The sequence below is a fragment of the Arachis ipaensis genome, chromosome B04 (genome assembly GCF_000816755.2).
Source record: "Arachis ipaensis cultivar K30076 chromosome B04, Araip1.1, whole genome shotgun sequence".
In the NCBI taxonomy this organism is placed as follows: Eukaryota; Viridiplantae; Streptophyta; class Magnoliopsida; order Fabales; family Fabaceae; genus Arachis; species Arachis ipaensis.
Window position 1 is genome coordinate 60,872,092 of NC_029788.2, and position 21,542 is coordinate 60,893,633.

Below are 21,542 nucleotides of genomic sequence, written 5' to 3' on the forward strand. Positions count from 1 at the left end.
TGACGCGGCCGCGCGAATTGGAAACTGCACAAATGACACGGAGGCGTGGACGACGCGCCCGCGTGGTAAAGCGAAACGCCGAATGACGCGTCCGCCTCAATGACGCGTCCGCGTGACATGCGCGATATGCATAATTTGCAGAATCGCTGGAGGCGATTTTAGGCCTCATTTTGACCCAGTTTTTGGCCCAGAAAAGCATACTAGAGCCAGAGAACATGCAGAAACCAAAAACAACATTCATTCTGCATAGTTTTAGTTTTTAGATCTAGTTTTCCTCTCCTCTAGGTTTTCTCTCTACACATTCATAGTTTTTAGGATTTGTTATTTTCATTGTTTTTGCATTGGGATATTGAGAAGAGTTATTGCCTCATCAAGACTTCGACATTCTAGTTCGTTCTCTTTACTTGTCTCTTACTCTTCCATGTTCCTTAATTTACTTAATTTTACTATTGGATTATTTTAGCATTTATTAAATACAAGAATTACTTTTATTTTTAATTAATCTTTTGATCATTATTTATCATGTCTTTCTATAATTCCCTTTCTTATGTTATGAATTTTACATTTACAATGAGCGAGTAGTTCCCTAACTTGATGGGGAGTTGATTGAAAGGAACCCTTGAGTTGGGATGCTCAAGAGAAAGATTGTAATTGGGTTTATTGTTAGATTGCTCTCTAGTCACTAACACCAATCCTCCCAAAAGCAGATTGGAACTTGTGGATAGAAACAGCATTCCAACTTGTTTAACTTTCCCTTACTTAGTGAGGGACAACTAAACATAATAACCCTCAATTGTTAATTAATCTTGAGAGTACTCCAACAAGTATAGGGCTTCTAGCTAATCAACTCCCAGTCAAGGCTTTTATTTAAATTTATATAAATTCTCTAATTTAATTTTTTGCCATTCAACTCAAACCTTTTTGAAAACATCTGATTAATAAAATAGCACACTTTTCTGCAACTCGTTGGGAGACGACCTGGGATTCATACTCCCAGTATTTCAATTTTAATTTCTGTGACACCCTTCTAAATTGATAAGTAGATTTCTGGTTGGCTGAGAACTATACTTGCAACGCATATTTTATAATCATTCTTAACTCGCCAATTTTCGCCCACATCAGTGAAATCCTCTTATCTTTGTTAAAGACAATAAAACTAAAGACTAGAAAATGGACACTGGTTAAGTAACTTCTCTGATTGCTTGGAGCTAGAACTTTTTTGCAGAAAGTGAGAATGTGCTTTTAATTGAGATTTTGGTGGAACACTAAACTTAGAATTCTTCATTCTCCCTTTAATTGTTTTGGTGCATAACACCCAACTTAGCTCCTTGCAATATAGATAAGTCTAATTAACCCTTTTATTGAAATAGCTATGAAAAGTGAACTACCTCAGGTTGGGTTGCCTCCCAACAAGCGCTTCTTTATTGTCACTAGCTTGACATCTCATCCTTTGATCATGGGGGTTGAAAATCATAGTGCCTCAGATTTTCTCCTCTTACTGTGAACTTCCTTCCGGTCTCCTCTTTGATGATCTCTAGGTGTTCAAGTGAAAGGATCTGGTTCATAGTATAGCACTCAGATAATTGTGGAGACACCTTCATTGGTTGGGTGTTTAACATCACTTTATCCCCTGGTGAGAAGCCTTCAGTGGGGATATTCTTGTTTCTCCACCCTTTTGGCCTCTTCTTCTTTTCTTTCTCAGAAGATCATTCATGCCTTGGTGGTTTTTTATCTGGAGTTTTGAGGTTCTCATCTGGGGGTTTTGGATCTAGTTCCTTTTTGATTTCTTTGGTCTGTTACACTATCTCTACTTCTTTCAAGTATGGATTTAGAAGTCTTAGAGTTCACTCATTGAATGTCTCCTTCAAGCTTTGATCCCTGGCCTTATCTTTCATACAATCTTCTTCTTAAGTGGGCTCATGCATGGTTTAAAAACATGGAATGCTAGGTGCTCATCATGCACTCTCAGCAATAATTTTCCCTTTTCAACATCTATCAATGCTCTGCCCGTAGCTAGGAAAGACCTCCCCAGGATGATGGGAGTGTTAGGGTCCTCTTCTATATCTGAGATAACAAAGTCAGCTGGGAGAAAGAATTTTCCCACTTTTACCAACACATTCTCCACAACTCCCAGGGCTTGCTTAATGGATTTGTCAACCATTTGGAGAACTATTTGTGTGGACTTTAGCTCAGAAATTTGAAGTTTCCTTATTAAAGACAAAAGGCATCAAGTTTATGCTTGCACCGAGGTCACAGAATGACTTCTCAATTGTTATGTTTCCTATGGTGCAAGGTATGTAAAAACTCCCAGGATCATCTTTCTTCTCTGGCAACTCTCTTTAGAGGATAGCACTACATTCCTTTTTCATCTCAACAATCTGTCCTTCCTTCAGGGATATTTTCTTTGTGAGTACTTCTTTCATAAATTTGGCATATAATGGCATCTGTTCAAGTGCTTCTAAGAAAGGAATATTGATGCTAAGAGTCTTGAATATATCCAGGAATTTTGAGTATTGCTTATCCTCATTTTCTCTCTGAAACCTTTGAGGGTATGGAAGTTTGGGGACATATGACTTCACCCCTTCCTTCTTCTCTTGTAGTTGTGGCTCAAGGATGTTTTTGTCTCTCTTTGAGCTTTTTGCATTCTTGGTCTTTCTATCCTCTTCACTCTTCTCTTCTGTCTCTTCTTGTGGAACTTCTCTGTTGTGTTCTTCTTGATTGATGGCTTCCTTCTCCTTAGTCTCCTCACTTTCCACTATGATTGCTTTGCACTCCTCCCACTTTGTAGCTTTTCCTTTGTCTCTTTCAGTGACATTGGAGAAGGTAATTGATCTCTTCTCACCCATTTTCTGAAATTTGCTTAGCCATTTGCTCCATATGCCTCTTAAGGTTTCTGATTGACGCTTCTTGGCTGCTTGCCATCTCTTGATCTTTTCTTGCTGCTTTTTTATTTTTCATGAGTTTCTCCATCATCACCTCCAGACTAGAGATTCTTTGAGAGTCTGGATTTGGTTGTGGTTGCGTAAAGAGAGATGGTTGTTGCTAGAAGTTGTTTGAACTATTTGCGGGGTTATTTTGTGGATGGACTGTGGATGTGGAAGGTGGATGATGGTTATTTTGGTTAGTGACTGGGTTATTGGGTGGATAATAGCTGGAATTTGGGTGGTTATTTTGGGGTTTTTTGTATGGATTATGGTTAGTGTTTTGCTGGTCGTGGTTTGAGTAAGTTGTGTTTCTTGAGTTGTTTTGGTTTGAGTTTTTCTGCCACGATTGCTGGCTGTGGGTGTGGTTATCTCCCCATCTGAGATTTGGATGGTTCTTCAGGATGGATTGTAGGTGTCACCATAAACTTCATTTTGGCCTAAGCCTTGGTTGTGCACATATTGAGATTGTTCCTGCTGCTGATCTTCTTGGTTTTCTTCATTTTGCCCCCATGTGGTTGATGGTTGGCTTGTATTCACTGCTGCAACTTGCAAGCTATCAATCTTTTTAGCCATCTGCTCAAATTGTTGTTGAATCTACTGCTGCGTTATCTTGTTTTAAGCTAGGATGGTGTCCACTCCTTCCAATTCTAGCACTCCTTTCCTTTGTGATGGTTGGCGTTGTCTTTGATGAGCAAAGAAGTATTGATTGTTTGCCACCATATCAATGAGGTTTCGAGCCTCCTCTGCTGTCTTCATCAATTGTAAAGAACCTCCTGCTAAATGGTCTAGTGTTTCTTGAGCCTTAAGAGTCAACCCTTCATAGAAATTTTGAAGAATGTCCCATTCATTAAACATTTCAGGAGGGTATTTTCTAATCAGAGCCTTGTACCTCTCCCATGCCTCATAGAGAGATTCTGCATCCATCTGTGTGAAAGTTTGCACCTCAGTCTTGAGCCTGATGATCCTTTAAGGTGGGTAGAACTTAGCCAAGAATTTATTCACTAGATCCTCCCAGCTAGTGATGCTTCCTTATGGAAAGGTTTCAAGCCATTGAGCAGCTTTGTCCCTCAATGAGAATGGGAACAGCAGCAATTTATATGTTTCTGGATGCACACCATTGGACTTTATTGTATCACAAATTCTCAAGAAGGTGGAGAGATGCTGGTTTGGATCTTCTGTTGGACTTCCTCCGTATGAGCAATTGTTTTCCACCAATATGATAAGTTGGCGCTTCAATTTAAAGTTATTTGCATCGACATTTGGGGTAAGGATGCTACTCCCACAATGCCTTGGATTAGCAAATGTATATGAAGCTAATACTCTCCTTTGGGGTTGACCATTGTCGTTGGCTACTCCCACTTGTGGATTTGTTGGATTTTTCTCCATTTCTTGGTTCTCTTCTCAACCTCCAAAGTGTTTTAGGATCAAAAGGTGTGGATTCATCGCTTCTTCCTCCTGACATAAACACAGAACCAGGAACCAGAATTAAACACTCTATTGCTAGAGTGAAGTTAGTGTTAGCTTAAGCAAAAATTCAAATAGTTAATATGCTTAGTAAAAAGAAAAAGAAAAAGTGCTTAATCTAGGCCACCACCTTACTTAATCATTGTCAATCTAATCAATCCCCGGCAACGGTGCCAAAAACTTGATGTGTTGGAACCGAATTCCAACACCTAAAACTCACCGGCAAGTGTACCGGGTTGCATCAAGTAATAATAACTCACGTGAGTGAGGTCGATCCCACAGGGATTGAAGGATTGAGCAATTTTAGTTTAGTGGTTGATTTAGTCAAGCGAACAAGACTTGATTTGAGTGATTTGTATCCAACAGAAGCTAAATTGCTTGAAATTTAAAGGGAGAGGGATAATTGACAAGAATTTAAAGTGCAGAAGAATTAAAAGAGCTGAATCTTAAAGTGCAAGTAATGTAAATTGCAGAAACTTAGATTATAAGAAATGTAAATGACTGAAGCTTAAAGTGCAAGAAATGTAAATTGCTTGAATTATAAAAGGAATTAGAAAATTGGGATTGCAGAAATTAAATAAGAGAAAGTAAAATGGCATTAAACAGAGAAGCAGAATATGAATGAAAATTGCAACAGATCAAATCAGAAGAGAACAATTGCTTGAAAATTTGAACAGCAAGCAAAATGTAACATCAATTGCAATGGTTCAAGAGAAGCCACAGATCTCAGGGTTAGAAGAGACTAGAGAACAAGTCTAGATCTCGATCCTTCCTTGATCCAACCAAGAACATAATTGCAAACAAAATGAAAAGATGAAAATCAGTAAAGAAACTTGAATCATGCTGAAAAAGAAACAAAGAGATCTTAAGGTGAGGTTGAGATAGAATTTCCTCAACTCTTCACTTTCAAGACTCAAGCAAGCTTCGCAGAAAAGAAAACAGAAAACTTAGAGAGGAAGAAAACTCAATTCTCCTCCCAATTCTCCAAGATCCAAAATCAAAGTTACAGAATGAAAAATTCTAAAAGAGGTAAAACGTTCAAAGTAAAAGTTCCCCCTTTTAAATTAAACTAACTTCTATTTATACACTTCCTTCTATTGATTATTAAACCTTGAATTTGGGACTTGACCTTGATGGAATTGGGTTGAAGATAGCCCCGGTTGATTGCTCTTGGTCTTGAGAAGAACTCTGTTACATTATGGGCTTTAGGATCATTCACGTTTGAGTCAATGTTTGAGGCAAACATTGACTGAAACTTCATGTATTAGAATTATGCAGAATAGAGTTTTGCTGTCACTCACGTTTGAGTTCACGTTCGAGGTGAAACGTGAGCTCAAACGTGATTCTCTCTAGGGTAATTTTGCAGCCAACGTTTGACCTCACATTTGAGGCAAACGTTGGCGCAAACTTTAAGTCCTCCTGGGTGTGTTTTTTAGCCAACGTTTGACCTCAAGTTTGAGGCAAACATTGGCTTCCCCCTGGGTGAATTTTTGAGCCAACGTTTGACCTCAAGTTTGAGGCAAACGTTGGCACAAACATTGGCTTCTCTTGGGTGAATTTTTGAGCCAACGTTTAACCTCAAGTTTGAGGCAAACATTGCCGCAAACGTTGGCTTCTCCTGGGTGAATTTTTGAGCCAACATTTGACCTCAAGTTTGAGGCAAACGTTGGCACAAACGTGAGCTCTTCCCAGGGTAGCTTTGCTGCCTTCATTTCCATTGCTGCCATTCCCTTTCTTCAACCTTCCTCCAAGCCCTTTTGGTTACCTGTCATCAATCAACAAATGCATCAAAGCTATGCTAAAATCATGAGACTTCTTCTCATCCTTGACATATAAGCAATTATAGCACGAAACCTCATAAAAATGCATCAATTTACTCATGGTTGATTGAATACAAATACACATGAATTTCTACCTAAATGGCTTACTTGTAGCTTAAGAAAGTGTATAAAACCTATTAAAAACAAAAGAAAAAGACTAGTAAAACTAGGCTAAGATGCCTTGGCATCATAGCTCACTCCAAGCCAAGACTCTTTTTGATGCTTTCAATATTTTATACCTTTATATGTTGATTTCTTTTATACTTTACTTGTTTATATTGCATAGTCGGTTCTTTAATTTCTTAATTTGTTCAATCATCACAATTTTGCATGTTCTTTTATTGCTTTATATGTTCATTTCTTCATTCACAAACCGTTGATAACTACAACCGGAATTACACGCTCATTGTTCTAAAGTGCTCATAGGGAGATGACTCGAGAGTCTAATACTCTTAGTTTTATATGTGTTTTGATTGTAACATCTTCTGACTTGCAATCTGATTGACAACTAATGAGTGGATAATTTATATGCTTTTTGGCATTGTTTTTAGTATATTTTAATTAATTTTTATTATATTTTTATTAGTTTTTAAATAAAAATCACATTTCTGGACTTTACTATGAGTTTGTATATTTTTCTATGATTTCAGGTATTTTCTGGCTGAAATTGAGGGACCTGAGCAAAAATCTGAATCAGAGGCTGAAAAAGGACTACAAATGCTGCTGGATTCTGACCTCTCTGCACTCGAAGTAGATTTTCTAGAGCTACAGAAACCCAATTGGCACGATCTTAATTGCGTTGGAAAGTAGACATCCTGGGCTTTCCAGAAATATATAATAGTCCATACTTTGCCCGAGATTTGATGGCCCAAACAGGCGTTCCAAGTCAGCTTAAGAATTCTGACGTCAAAACGCCAGAACTGGCACAAAAGATGGAGTTAAACGCCCAAACTGGCACAAAAGCTGGCATTTAACTCCAAGAAAAGTCTCTACAATGAAAGCTTCAATGCTCAGCCCAAGCACACACCAAGTGGGCTCGGAAGAAGATTTCTGCATTAATTACTTATTTCTGTAACCCTAGGCTACTAGTTTTCTATAAATAGGACCTTTTGCTATTGTATTTTCATACTTTCATACACTTGATCACGTTTTGGGAGGCTGGCCTCACGGCCATGCCTGAACCTTGTTCTTATGTATTTTCAATGGTGGAGTTTCTACACACCATAGATTAAGGTGTGGAGCTCTGCTGTTCTTCATGAATTAATGCAAAGTACTATTGTTTTTCTATTCAATTCACGCCTACTTGATGAATGTGATGATCCGTGACACTCATCATCATTCTCACCTATGAACATGTGCTTGACAACCACCTCTATTCTACTAGCAATGGCTTGAATGCGTATCTCTTGGGTTTCTAATCTAATATCGGAACCTTCGTGGTATAAGCTAGAATTATTGGCAGTCATTCTTGAGATCCGGAAAAGTCTAAACCTTGTCTGTGATATTCCGAGTAGGATCTGGGAAGGGATGACTGTGACGAGCTTCAAACTCGCGATTGTTGGGCGTGTGACAGACGCAAAAGGATCAATGGATCCTATTCCAACATGATCGAGAACCGACAGATGATTAGCCGTGCGGTGACAGCGCATTTGGAACATTTTCACTGAGAGGACGGGAAGTAGCCATTGACAACGGTGATGCCCAACATAAAGCTTGCCATGGAAGGGAGTATGAATGATTGGATGAAGGCAATAGGAAAGCAGAAGTTTAGGAGGAACAAAGCATCTTCATACGCTTATCTAAAATTCTCACCAATGAATTACATAAGTATCTCTATCTTTATTTTTTGTTTTATTCATCTTTTAATTATCAATCCTCCATAACCATTTGAATCTGCCTGACTGAGATTTACAAGATGACCATAGCTTGCTTCAAGTCGATAATCTCCGTGGGATCGACCCTTACTCACGTAAGGTATTACTTGGACGACCCAGTGCACTTGCTGGTTAGTTGTGGGGAGTTGTGATAAAGAGTTGAGATTACAATTGTGCGTACCAAGTTGTTGGCACCATTGATGATCACAATTTCGTGCACCAACAACCAATTATTGGGTTTGGACTATACTTGCAACGTCAATCCTATTTTTAGAGTGAGATCCAAACCTATACCTTTGGTCGTTCACCATCAAAATTTTGGCGCCGTTGCCGGGGAAGTTGATGACAAGTCATCATATGCTAGTTTTGCAAGCATTTTTCACTTGTTTCATTAGCTTTTATGCACTTTCTTGCATTGTAAATTAGTAATTTGGAGTGGAATTGTATGGTTTCTTTGAATCAATCAACCACCCTTTAATTGACACAAAATCATGAAGTTTAAGCTAAAATTAATTGGTTTTAAATGAATTTTAAGCTTTGTGATTTTTGTGATACTTTTATTGGTTGTTTTAATTACTTGTAGGTGAAGAACTGAAAAAAAAATAAGGAAAGCGTAGCCTAAGGAGCATGATCTAAGGAAATAAATAAAGTGTTCACAAGGAAGAGAAGCGTGGCCCAAGGAAAGAAAAAGCGTGGTTCACACAAAGAGTGAGAGCACAAAGCTCTTGCCAAGAGCTTTCCTTCTAATTCACCCTTTACTTCTCTGTTTAATGCCATTTTACTTTCTCTTGTTTAATTTCTGTATTCCCAGCTCCCGGATCCTTTTATTATTCAAGCCATTTACATTTCTTGCATTTTAAGTTTCAGTTATTTACATTTCTTGCACTCTAAGTTTCTGCCATTTACTTTACTTGCTCTTTAAGATTTAGCACTTTTACTTTCTGTTCTCTTTAATTTACTGTAATCCTCCCTTCTCCCTTTACAATTCATGCAGTTTAGCTTCTGTCAATTACAAATCACTCAAATCAACTCTTGTTTGCTTGACTAAATCAACTACCAAACTAAAATTCTCAATCCTTCAATCCCTGTGGGATCGACCTCACTCACGTGAGTTATTATTACTTGATGCGACCCGGTACACTTGCCGTTGAGTTTTGTGTTGGATCGTTTTCCACACATCAATTTTTTGGCGCCGTTGTCGGGGATTGATTAGATTGACAATGATTAAGTGAGGTGGAGGTCTAGATCAAGCACTTTTCTTTTCTATTTCTTTAATTTTTGAGTAACCCACTAACTGTTTGAATTTTTGCTTAAGCTAACTAAAACCTCACTTTAGCAATAGAGTGGAGTTTTCCTGGTTTTTCTGGTTTTGTGTTATTTTTATGTTTTAGTTGTATGTCAGGAACAAAGAGAGCTATACCCAACTTTTGTGAACAAGAGGAAAGAATCCTTCGGAGGTTAAGAAGAGAAGAAAGAGGGAAAGACATTGTTGGAGAAGAGGACTCAGAAGAAGAATTCCAAGACATGGAGGAACACTCAACAAACCCAACAAATCCACCAGCAGGAGCAGCCAACAACAACAACAATCACCACAGAGAAGAGTTTTGGCTTCCTATACATTTGCAAATCCTAGACATTTTGGGAGTAGCATTCATACCCCAAATGTTAATGCAAACAACTTTGAACTGAAGCCACAGCTCATCACCTTGGTACAAAACAACTGCTCCTATGGCGGAGGACCACTTAAAGATCCAAACCAACACTTATCCACTTTTCTGAGGATTTGTGATACTGTCAAAACCAATGGTGTACATCCTGATATTTACAAGCTGCTGTTATTTCCATTTTCCCTCACAGACAAAGCTACTCAATGGTTGGAATCTTTTCCAAGAGATAGCATCAACAATTGGAAAGATATAGTGAGCAAGTTCTTTGCCAAATTTTACCCACCTCAGAAGATTATTAAGTTGAAGACTGAAGTACAAACATTCACACAGATGGATACTGAACCTCTCTATGAGGCATGGGAGAGATACAAGGCTCAAATTAGGAAGTGCCCTCCTGAAATGTTCAATGAATGGGACATGTTGCAGAATTTTTATGAAGGCTTGACATTGAAATCTCAGGAGGCTCTGGATCACTCACCTGGAGGCTCTTTACAACTTATGAAAACTGCAGAGGAGGCCCAAAATCTCATTGATATGGTGGTTAACAACCAATATTTCTTTACTCACCAAAGGCAATGCCAACCATCACAAAGGAAAGGAGTGATGGAGTTGGAAGGAGTGGACTCAATCCTAGCTCAAAACAAAATGATGCAGCAGCAAATTCAGCAACAATTTGAGCAAATGGCCAAAAGGATTGATAACCTCCAAGTTGCAGTAGTAAATACAAGTCAGCCAGTAACCACATGGGGGCAGAATGAAGAGAATCAAGAGGATCAACAACAAGAACAAATTCAATATGTGCACAATCAAGGGTCTGGATTAAATTAGGTTTATGGTGACACTTACAATCCCTCTTGGAAGAACCACCCCAACCTCAGATGGGGAGACAATCACACTCAGACTCAACAGCCATGGCAAAGGAATTCAACCCAAAACAGTTGGAAAAACACAAACCACAACAACCAGCAGAATAATAACTAAAATACATACAGAAAACCCCAAAATACTTACCCCAACTCTAACCATCATCCATCCAATAACCAAGCCACTAATCAAAACACCTACCATCAACCCTCAATATCTCACAACCAACCAATCTCACAAGACTCTCAGAGGATCACCAACTTGGAGCTCTTAATGGAGAAAATGATGAAGCACCAAGAGATGACAACAAAGAACCAGGAAGCTTCCATGAAGAATATGGAGAGGCAAATTGGACAGCTTTCCAAGCAAATTACAGTTGAAAGGCCATCAAGCTCATTACCAAGCGACACCATTCCTAATCCAAAAGAGGAGTGCAAAGCTATACAGCTAAGGAGTGGAAAGACATTGGTGGACAATAAAGAAGCAACCAAAGAGCCTAAGGAAAGCAACAAAGAGCCAACAGAGAAAGAAGAAGCCAGCAACAAGGATGTGACAACAGGCAAGCAGGCTCAAGAAAAGAAGGATGACCAGCCACGAAATTTGAAGAAGGGGAAGCAAATTATGGAAGAACCAATCAAGGAACAAAGGCAAGGAGTGAAAACTTTCACACCTCCATTGCCATATCCCCAAAGATTCAACAAAGAAGCAAAGGATCAACACTTTCATAAGTTCCTTGAGACTTTCAAGAAGTTGGAGATAAACATTCCCTTGGCTGAGGCATTAGAGCAGATGCCTCTATATGCCAAATTTCTGAAAGAGCTTATTAACAAGAAGAGAAGTTGGCATGAGATGGAAACTATACTGCTCACTGAAGAATGCAGGACACTAATCCAAAAAGGACTTCCCCCTAAACTTGAAGACCCTGGAAGTTTATTTTTGCCTTGTACCATTGGCAGCATGGTCATCAATAAGGCGATATGTGATTTAGGGGCAATTATCAATCTAATGCCCTCTTCTTTGGTGAAAAAGTTGTGCATAGGGGAAGTGAAGCCAATACAAATGTCTCTAGAATTAGTGGACAAGTCAGTAATCTGTCCGAGGGGTGTGATTGAAAACCTTCTAGTTAAGGTGGACAAATTCATATTCCCTGCAGATTTTGTGGTCTTAGACTCAGATGAGGATGAAGGTGATTCCATTATACTTGGAAGACCATTTTTGGCCACAGCAAGGGCCATTATAGATGTGGAGCAAGGAGAGCTGACCCTCAGAATGCACGATAAAAGCATCACCTTAAATGTCTTTCCAGAAACACAACACATTGATGAAAAGAGAAACTGCATGGAGACTGATAAAGGAGACTTGCAACGGAAGAAGAAAACAAACAAGACAATCATTGGTTACCTTCCAGAGCAAGAAACAAACAACACGGCAGGGCAAAAAGAGAATAAAACTGTGCAGAGTGATGAAGGAAAGCAAGAAGAAATTGAAGTGTTAGCTACTAGGAAGGAAAGTCCAAAGATGCAGTCCATTGCCAAAAAGGGGGAAGGATCCACACACAGAAAGAAGAAAAGTAAGAAAAGGGTTAAAAAGGGGTGGAAGAACAAAAAGATCCCAACTGAGGGATTCCAAAAGGGGGATAAAGTGCAGTTAATCTACCAACAACTGGGGGCAAGCCAACCAGTTGATGACTACTACACTGTCAGCAAAATACTCTCACTAGAGCATGCTGAAATTGAGCATCAAGGGACTAAAAGGAAGATCACAGTGAGGGGAGACAAGCTAAGACACTATAGTCATCAACCACCCTAATGAGGGGCCAATGTCAAGCTAGTGACAATAAAAGAGTTCTTGTTGGGAGGCAACCCAACCTGAGGTAGTTTTCTTTTCATAGTTATTTCAATAAAAAGGTTGAGTAGTTTTGTTTATATTGCAAGGATCTAAGTTTGGTGTTGCACACCAAAACAATTTAAGGGAGAATGAAGGATTCTAAGTTTGGTGTTCCACCAACATTTTATCCAAAAAGCACACTTTCACTTCCTGCATAATGCTAACTCCAAGCAATCAGACAAATCATATAACCATTTAGTTGTTTTCTAGTTTTTAGCTCCATAACCTTTAGCAAGGCCAAGAGAATTCATAATTGGTTAACTTGTTGCATCAGAGGCAGTGGCAAAGAATTAAGTTTGGTGTTCCTACACCAAAATAAATCCAAAAGACACACTCAATTCATGCATACTAACCATTCACTTAAAGGCTTGAGAAGCAGGCAACTTTTGAGAATTACGCAGGAAACTAGCCAACATTTGAAGACAATTTGCATTATGACTCAAAAGGGATACAACAAGAGGAAGAATGAAAAGCTGCAACCCAAAAGGTTGTGTCTACACTTAATCCTTGTTGTTGAAAAAGTACTTTAAATTGGGAATTCTTGTATGTCTTACTAAAGTGTTCATTTGGTTGCAAGTGGAATTATTTGTCAAGAATGCTGATCTGCATAATGCTTGTTGTTCATTACTTAGCTTGAGTTTTGTTTTGTTTCCCATATACTTGAATAAAAGAGAAATTTTTGAATTAGGAAGTAAATATCCAATGTTGCATAAGTTAGAATGAAAGTTAGTGTTGGTATTTGTTGATTTAATGCATGGTTCATGAAATAAATGCTGCATAATGATATAATCTTTGAAGTATGAACTAGTTTGCGGTTATAAATGCTTGTATCATTAAAGATCCATTGAGAATGAAATAAAACAGAAAGAAAAAGAAAGAGAAAAAGCCAAAAGTGGCAAAGGAAACAATCAATAAGGCTAGGCACCAATAAGGCTAGGACACATGCCTGTGGTGTTTTTGTACTAGGATATGCTTGGGCAAGTAAGTTCTGAGGAGTATTTCAAAACTTGGCCACTTAGATCAACTGATTTGGGATTGCCAACTAAAAGTCCACAATAAAGAGCAACCTAGATACACAACACTTAGTTATCCAAAGAGATGCTGGGCATCAATGATCCTATGAAGAAAAGGGTGAGCCATGTGTCTGTGGTGAAGAAATGTTGAGCAAAATAAAGCCAAAGGCTGCTGCAACATTTGCCACCAAGCCTTCAAAGAATAATAAGCTCTCTAAGCAAAACAAAGAAGGAAAAGTAGCAAGGGAATAAGTAAAAAAAAAATAAAGCCTTATAGCAGCAAACTTAGTGAATCCTTGAGGAAACATCTCTTATGTAACAGCAAGCAATAAATGAGCTATCATTGTCTGCATAAAAACCCCATGAACCAAGTTCAACTATATGCCTAATAAGGATATGCACACTTCTCTGTTTCATTTCATTTACTCTTATGTTTGATGCCTGCTTGGGGACAAGCAAGATTTAAGTTTGGTGTTGTAATGACAAGTCATCATACGCTAGTTTTGCAAGTATTTTTCACTTGTTTCATTAGCTTTTATGCACTTTCTTGCATTGTAAATTAGTAATTTGGAGTGGAATTGCATGGTTTCTTTGAATCAATCAACCACTCTTTAATTGACACAAAATCATGAAGTTTAAGCTAAAATTAATTGGTTTTAAATGAATTTTAAGCTTTGTGATTTTTGTGATACTTTGATTTGTTGTTTTGATTACTTGTAGGTGAAGAAAAGAAAAAAATAAAGAAAGCGTAGACTAAGGAGCATGATCTAAGGAAATAAAGAAAGCGTGCACAAGGAAGAAAAGTGTGGCCTAAGGAAAGAAAAAGCGTGGTTCACACAAAGAGTGAGAGCACAAAGCTCTTACCAAGAGCTTAGAGCTCTTGCCAAGAGCTTTCCTTCAAAAAATTTAAAGGCCAAGCTCCTGCCAAGAGCCTAGAGCTCTTGCCAAGAGCCTAGAGCTCTTGCCAAGAGCTTAACCAAGTGCACAAGGAAGAAGGAAGCAAGGCAAACCCAAGACAAAGCTCTTGCCAAGAGCTTTCTCCAAGAGCTTTCTCGGGCTTCTTCAAGGAAAAATCAAAGGAAAAAGAGCTCAACAATGCACTCACCAAGGCTTGAACCCAAGACCAAGGGGGAGGGGGGCAGCGCTACCTCACAAGAAAAACAAGCCGAAATTGGCTTGTTTTCACTCCATGGGGTTCGAACTAAGTCCCTCAAGGAAGCAAGACTTTGGGCGCTACTCTTGTGCCATGAAAAATGGGCAGCTTTTACACTCCCCAAGGATTGAATCGGGCACCTTAAGGAAGGGAGACTTTGGGCGCTACTCTTGTGCCAAGGAAAATGACCAGCAAGTGCTTCACCCAAGACTTGAACCAGGGACCTCAAGGACAAGCAAAGCTCTTGCCAAGAGCTTAAAGCTCTTGCAAAGAGCTTTGTTCTTTCGTCACAAGGAAGGAACGTGCACACACTTTGGCAAGGAAGGGAACCAAAGCTCTTGGCCAAAGCTCTTGCCAAGAGCCGAGCTTTCCCCTGGGAGGTGCACCATGGGCCAAAATCCATCAAAAATCCAAATTAATTCATTTCTTCACCAAATTTTAGAGCCCACCCAAATTCTTAGATCGAAATTAGGAAGTGTATAAATAGGTGTTAGTTTGATTTAGAGAGGACCTTTTTCTTCTTTTAGAATTTTCAATTGTAATTCTAAGAGTTCTATTTTGGGGAATTGGGAAGGAGAATTGATCTCTCTTCTTCTTTGTTCTTGCTTCTACACTTTTTACTCTTTGTTTTGGATCTTGGGTGGAGAATTGAAGAAATTCTGTTTCAATCTCACCTTGGGATCTCTCTCTATTTATTTGTCTGCATAATTCAAGGAATTGTGATTTTGGATTTGAATTCTCTTTACTGCTTTCTTCTCTACTTTTCCTGCAATTTACTTTTCTACTTCTTTTGCAATTGTTCTTGGTTGGATCAAGGAAGGATTGAGATCTAGACTTGTTCTCTAGTCTCTTCTAACCCTGAGATCTTTGACTTCTCTTGAACCATTGCAATTGAGCTACATTTTGCTTTCTGTTTGGATTTTCAAGCAATTGTTCTTTTCTTATTTAGATCTGTTGCATTCTAATTCACCCTTTACTTCTCTGTTTAATACCATTTTACTTTCTCTTGTTTATTTTATGTATTCCCAGCTCCCGGATCCTTTTATTATTCAAGCCATTTATATTTCTTGCACTTTAAGTTTCAGTTATTTACATTTCTTGCACTCTAAGTTTCTGCCATTTACTTTACTTGCTCTTTAAGATTTAGCACTTTTACTTTCTGTTCTCTTTAATTTACTGCAATCCTCCCTTCTCCATTTACAATTCATGTAATTTAGCTTCTGTCAATTACAAATCCCTCAAATCAACTCTTGTTTGCTTGACTAAATCAACTACCAAACTAAAATTTCTCAATCCTTCAATCCCTGTGGGATCAACCTCACTCACGTGAGTTATTATTACTTGATGCGACCCGGTACACTTGCCGGTGAGTTTTGTGTTGGATCATTTTCCACACATCAGAAGTTCACTTTATGTGCAATGAGTGCTACAATTTTTGGTTGTTGTAAATATGTGAATATTGTGAATACTTGATTCTAGTTTGCTACATGGCACTAATTAGTAAGAGGTACCTCTATCCTAGTATTGATAGCAACTAACACTTTTTGCTTGTTTAGGCCTAGACTGGTAGATATAATTAGAACATATATACTCATTTGTTCATTGCTTTTGTTGATATCGTTGTGTTTTGTTTTTTTTCCTATTCATCATGAATTATCACCTTTTGGCTTGGAGTCTAGTTGTTATCATGTTGTCGGGGTGGCAATTCTGACGTTGGTTCACTTCAAGGTATGGGATGTCAATTTGAGGGAGGGTCACAAGCCGTCAACTCTTAGCAACAAAGACTATTGCAAGGGCCCTAGGATCCTAATTTCTATCAACCTCTCACACCTAGTGGAACACGTCCTCACTACAATTTTGGCCATCCATATGCTCATGCTCCATACCCTCGACATGAGATATAACCATCATACTTTCAAGCCCCTCTACCTTTTTCGCCACCAATTCCATATTCACCCCTCTACCTACCGCCACAAGTGGGACAACCCAGATTTTCCTACCATTCCACCCCAATTAACTTCCCTTATGGAGAGCCTAGCCTTCAAGTCCTCATCCAAGAGCAAAGGGAATTTCAAAGGAAGCAAGAGAATTGCATATCCACTCTTGCCGAAGCTTTGTCGTGATTAGCACCCTCTCACTCCACCCCTAGTAACCTTGCCCCTCCACCCTTGACACACCCATCAACCCCGGAATCTAGCAGTGATGCTATAACTTCGAAAGGAGATGAGCCGCTTAGTAAGGTAACCCCTCAACCCTCTCTTCCGAAGGAGGAATCTATTGATGTGAGTGAGAAATTTATTGAAGAAGATAGCCACTATGAGCTTCAAAAAGGTCTAAGTGATGAGGTGATCTTCCAAGTAGGGAACCATGATGAGGAAGAAGATGAGAGAAGCCCTCCAAATCTCCATAATCAAGAGGACAAGTTATCCCACCAAGAAGCGAGGGAAGATTTGAAACCATTACCACCTCAAGTTAAGTATGCGTTCCTTGATGAGGAACATAAATTTCCTGTGATAGCGGCAACCGACCTCTCCGATCAAGAAGATCACCAACTCCTTGAAGTTATCCGAAAGTATAAAAAGGCGATCGGATGGAGCTTAAGTGACATTGTGGGGATAAGCCCTCAAGTATGCCTCCATCGGTTTTTCTTGGAAGAAGGCGCCAAGCCGGTCCGACAACCACAAAGACGGCTGAATCCTACAATCCTTGACGTAGTCAAGAAGGAAGTGACCCGCCTCTTGGAAGCGGATATCTGATGCGTGAGCATCTTTCCTATCTTTTTCTAGTGAATTTGCATCTAAATTGTTGAGTTTAATAAGGAATTAATTATCTTTTAGCCAATATGGATACTACTTTGAGTCTTTTACAATTTTGTTTATTTTAGGTAGCATTCGGCGGAATTTGATGGAGTTTCTGCATCACAAGAATCAAAGGAGATGGCAGCGAGGAGCGACGCGTACGCGTGGCTGACGCGTACGCGTGAATTTGGGGTATCCATGGCGACGCGTGCGCGTGCCTGATGTGTACGCGTGATTTGAAGATTTGCTCAGCAACGCGTACGCGTAATCGACGCGTCCGCGTGACTCGCAGAAAAGACCATCGACGCGTACGCGTGACTGACACGTACGCATGACATGCGCCACGTGCAGAAAACGCAGAAAAATACTGGGGGCGATTTCTGGGCTGTTTTGACCCAGTTTCCAGCCCAGAAAACACATATTAGAAGCTGCAGGATGGACAAAACAAGTGGTCCCCACCCATCAATTGAAGACTTGATTATTTAGTTAATTTTTTATTTAAATTCAAATTTGAATTCTAAGAAAAGATATTATTTTTAATTTTAAAAATTAGATTTTAAATTTATTAGGATTAGTTATAAAAGGGAGAAGAAACCTCTCTTTTGAGAGAGATCCCGGGGAGGATCCCATTCTATTCCATAATTACATTCCGTATTCCATAACATTCTACTCTAAATCATGAGCAACTAATCCTCCATTGTTAAGGTTAGGAGCTCTGTCTATTTCTATGGATTAATTAATTGCTTTTTCTATTTTAATTTATATATGGATTTATAATTTAAGAATTGTTTTCGCTCTTTATTTTATGAATTTGGGTGGAACGGAAGTATGACCCTCTTTCTATTTGAGTTCCTGTAAAACATGGAAAAGCTCTTTACTTGAACAACAGCTTGAAAACATATTCTCCTAAATTTTAATTATCTGAATTTAACAGGATACGTGACATATAATCCTTTTATTTTTGGGTAATTAGAGTTTTTGTGGCATATAAACTGGAATTTGATCATGTAGCTTCTAATTGGAATTAATTGACCAAGGAATTGGCAGTTAATAAATTTTAGAGGAGACTAGAAAGGTCTAAGGACTTAGGGTCTAGTCACATATAGTTTGCCATAAATTAAATCCTACATAATTAAAATAGTCAGTAATAAAAGTTAATCCAAAAAAATAGATAACTCTGAAGCCTTAACTATTTCCCCATATATATTTCACAACTCATTTGCTGCTTGCTTTCTGAAATTCTTAATTTACTGTTTAATGCTTTTTGAATACCAAAACACTCTTTTCTGTTTGTCTAACTAATCCTATCAAACACTATTGTTGCTTAATCCATCAATCCTCGTGGGATCGACCCTTACTCACGTAAGGTATTACTTGGTACGACCCGGTGCACTTGCCTGTTAGTTTGTGGTTAGAAATTCCGCACCAAGTTTTTGGCGCCGTTGCCGGAGATTGATTGTGATTAACAACTATTAGTTGTTTGATTGCTTAGATTAGGCATTTTGATTTTAATTAGTTTTATTTTATTATTATTAATTTTTTTTTAATTTTTGTTTATTTTCTTGAAGTTCGTTCATCGCTGATGAGCGGACATTTTATACGCTTTTTGGGGATAATTTCATATAGTTTTGAGTATGTTGTAGTTAGTTTTTAGTCTATTTTTATTAGTTTTTAGGAAAAATTCATATTTCTGGACTTCACTATGAGTTGTGTGTTTTTCTGTAATTTCAGGTAATTTTCTGGCTGAAATTGAAGGAGCTGAGCAAAAATCTGATTTAGGCTGAAAAAGGACTACTGATGCTGTTGGATTCTGACCTCCCTGCACTCAAAGTGGATTTTCTGGAGCTACAGAACTCGAAATGGCATGCTTCCAATTGCGTTGGAAATTAGACATCCAGGGCTTTCCAGCAATATATAATAGTCCATACTTTGCACAAGGATAGATGACGTAAACTGGCATTCAACGCCAGTTCTCTGCCCAATTCTGGCGTCCAGCACCAGAAAAGGATCAAAAGCTGGAGTTGAACGCCCAAACTGGCATAAAAACTGGCGTTCAACTCCACAAACGGCCTCTGCACGTGAATTGCTTAAGTCTCAGCACAGCACACACCAAGTGGGCCCCAAAAGTGGATCTCTGCATCATCCATCATAGTATACTCATATTTTGTAACCCTAGGCTACTAATTTAGTATTTAAACAACTTTTAGAGACCTATTTTGTATCTCATGACATTTTAGATCTAAACTTTGTATTCTCTGACGGCATGAGTCTCTAAACCCCATTGTTGGGGGTGAGGAGCTCTGCTGTGTCTCGATGAATTAATGCAAGTATTTCTGTTTTCTATTCAAACACGCTTGTTCCTATCTAAGATGTTCATTCGTGCTTAACTGTGATGAAGGTGATGAGCCGTGACACTCATCCCCATTCTCAACCCATGAACATGTGCCTGACAACCACCTCCGTTCTATATCAGATTGAATGAGTATCTCTTAGATCTCTTAATCAGAATCTTCGACAAGATAACCATAGATTGCTTCAAACCAACAATCTCCGTGGGATTCGATCCTTACTCACGTAAGGTATTACTTGGACGACCCAGTGCACTTGCTGGTCAGTGGTACGAGTTGTGAAAAGTGTGATTCACAATTTGTGCACCAAATTTTTGGCACCGTTGCCGGGGATTGTTCGTGTTTGAACAACTGACGGATTATTTTGTTGCTTAGATTAGGAAAATTTTCTTTTTTTGTTTAGAGTCTCTTATTATTGTCGTGTTAAAATTTTAGAATCTTTATTTTCTTTAAAAAAAAAAAAATAGTTTTCAAAAATAATTTTTCTATTAGATCCTGTGCCAAACTTTAAGTTTGGTGTTCTCTTGATTGATTTTCCTTAAAATTTTCGAAAATTTTGGTTTGGTTTTCTAAAAATTTTAAGTTTGGTGTTCTTTCTTCGTGCTCTTGAGTTTTCCTTGTGACTTGATCTTAAAATTTTTAAGTTTGCTGTTCCTTGGTGTTTTCCCTCCAAAAAAAAAAATTTTCGAAAATAAGGAGCATTAGATCTAAAAATTTTAAGTTGTGTGTCTTTTCTGTGTTTTTCTCTTTCATCATAAAATTCAAAATTCAAAAAAAAAAAATATCTTTTCTAACTAATTTTAAACCAAGTATTTTTCGAAATTTTTTATAAAAATTCAGATTTCAATTTCAAAAATTTTTCAAATCTTCTTAGTTAAGTAATTATTTTATTCAAAAAAAAAATTTAATTTCAAAATTCAAATTCTTTTTAGTTATTTTATTTTATTTAAGTATTTACTTCTTATAAAATAAAATAAATAATCAAGGTAAATAATCATTTATAGAAGACCTCGGCACACAAAACAGAGTAAAAGAGCTCAATGGCAAGAAAACGCCAGTAAAGGGACATTTTGGGCGTTCAGCGCCCAAATGCTGATCTCCTGGGCGTTCAGCGCCCAGTTGCTGCCTTTACTGGCGTTCAACGCCCAGTGGGTGGCCATTTCTGGCGTTCAGCAGTGTTTGGGCGTTCAAACGCCAGGAAGACAGGGAGGAGCCAAATCCATTTGTCCCACACGTATTTTCATTTTAATTTCAAATTTTATGCTTCAATGCATGATTTTTACATGAACATGTCAAGAACCCTGATTTCTAAAATCCTTAATTTCTAAAAATCCATCTTTCCAACTAATCCATATCTTTTTCAAATATCCATATTATCTTTTTCAAAATTCAGAGTATCTTTTTCAAAAATCTATCATATCTTTTCAAAATTAAACTCTATCTTATATCTTATCTTTTTCAACTCAATCTTTTTATCTTATCTCTTCCAATTTTTCGAAAACCCACCCATAAATAAAAAGGTAAATCAGTCCAAGTTATATCCATATATCCATCATGGACATAAGTGGAGATAGACAGTCCAGGAGGACTTTGGGGTCATATGCTAACCCCGCTACTGCTTCATATGGAAGTAGTATCTGTATACCTTTCATTGGAGTTAGTAGCTTTGAGTTGAATCCTCAGCTCATTATCATGGTGCAGCAAAGTTGCCAGTATTCCGGTCTTCCACA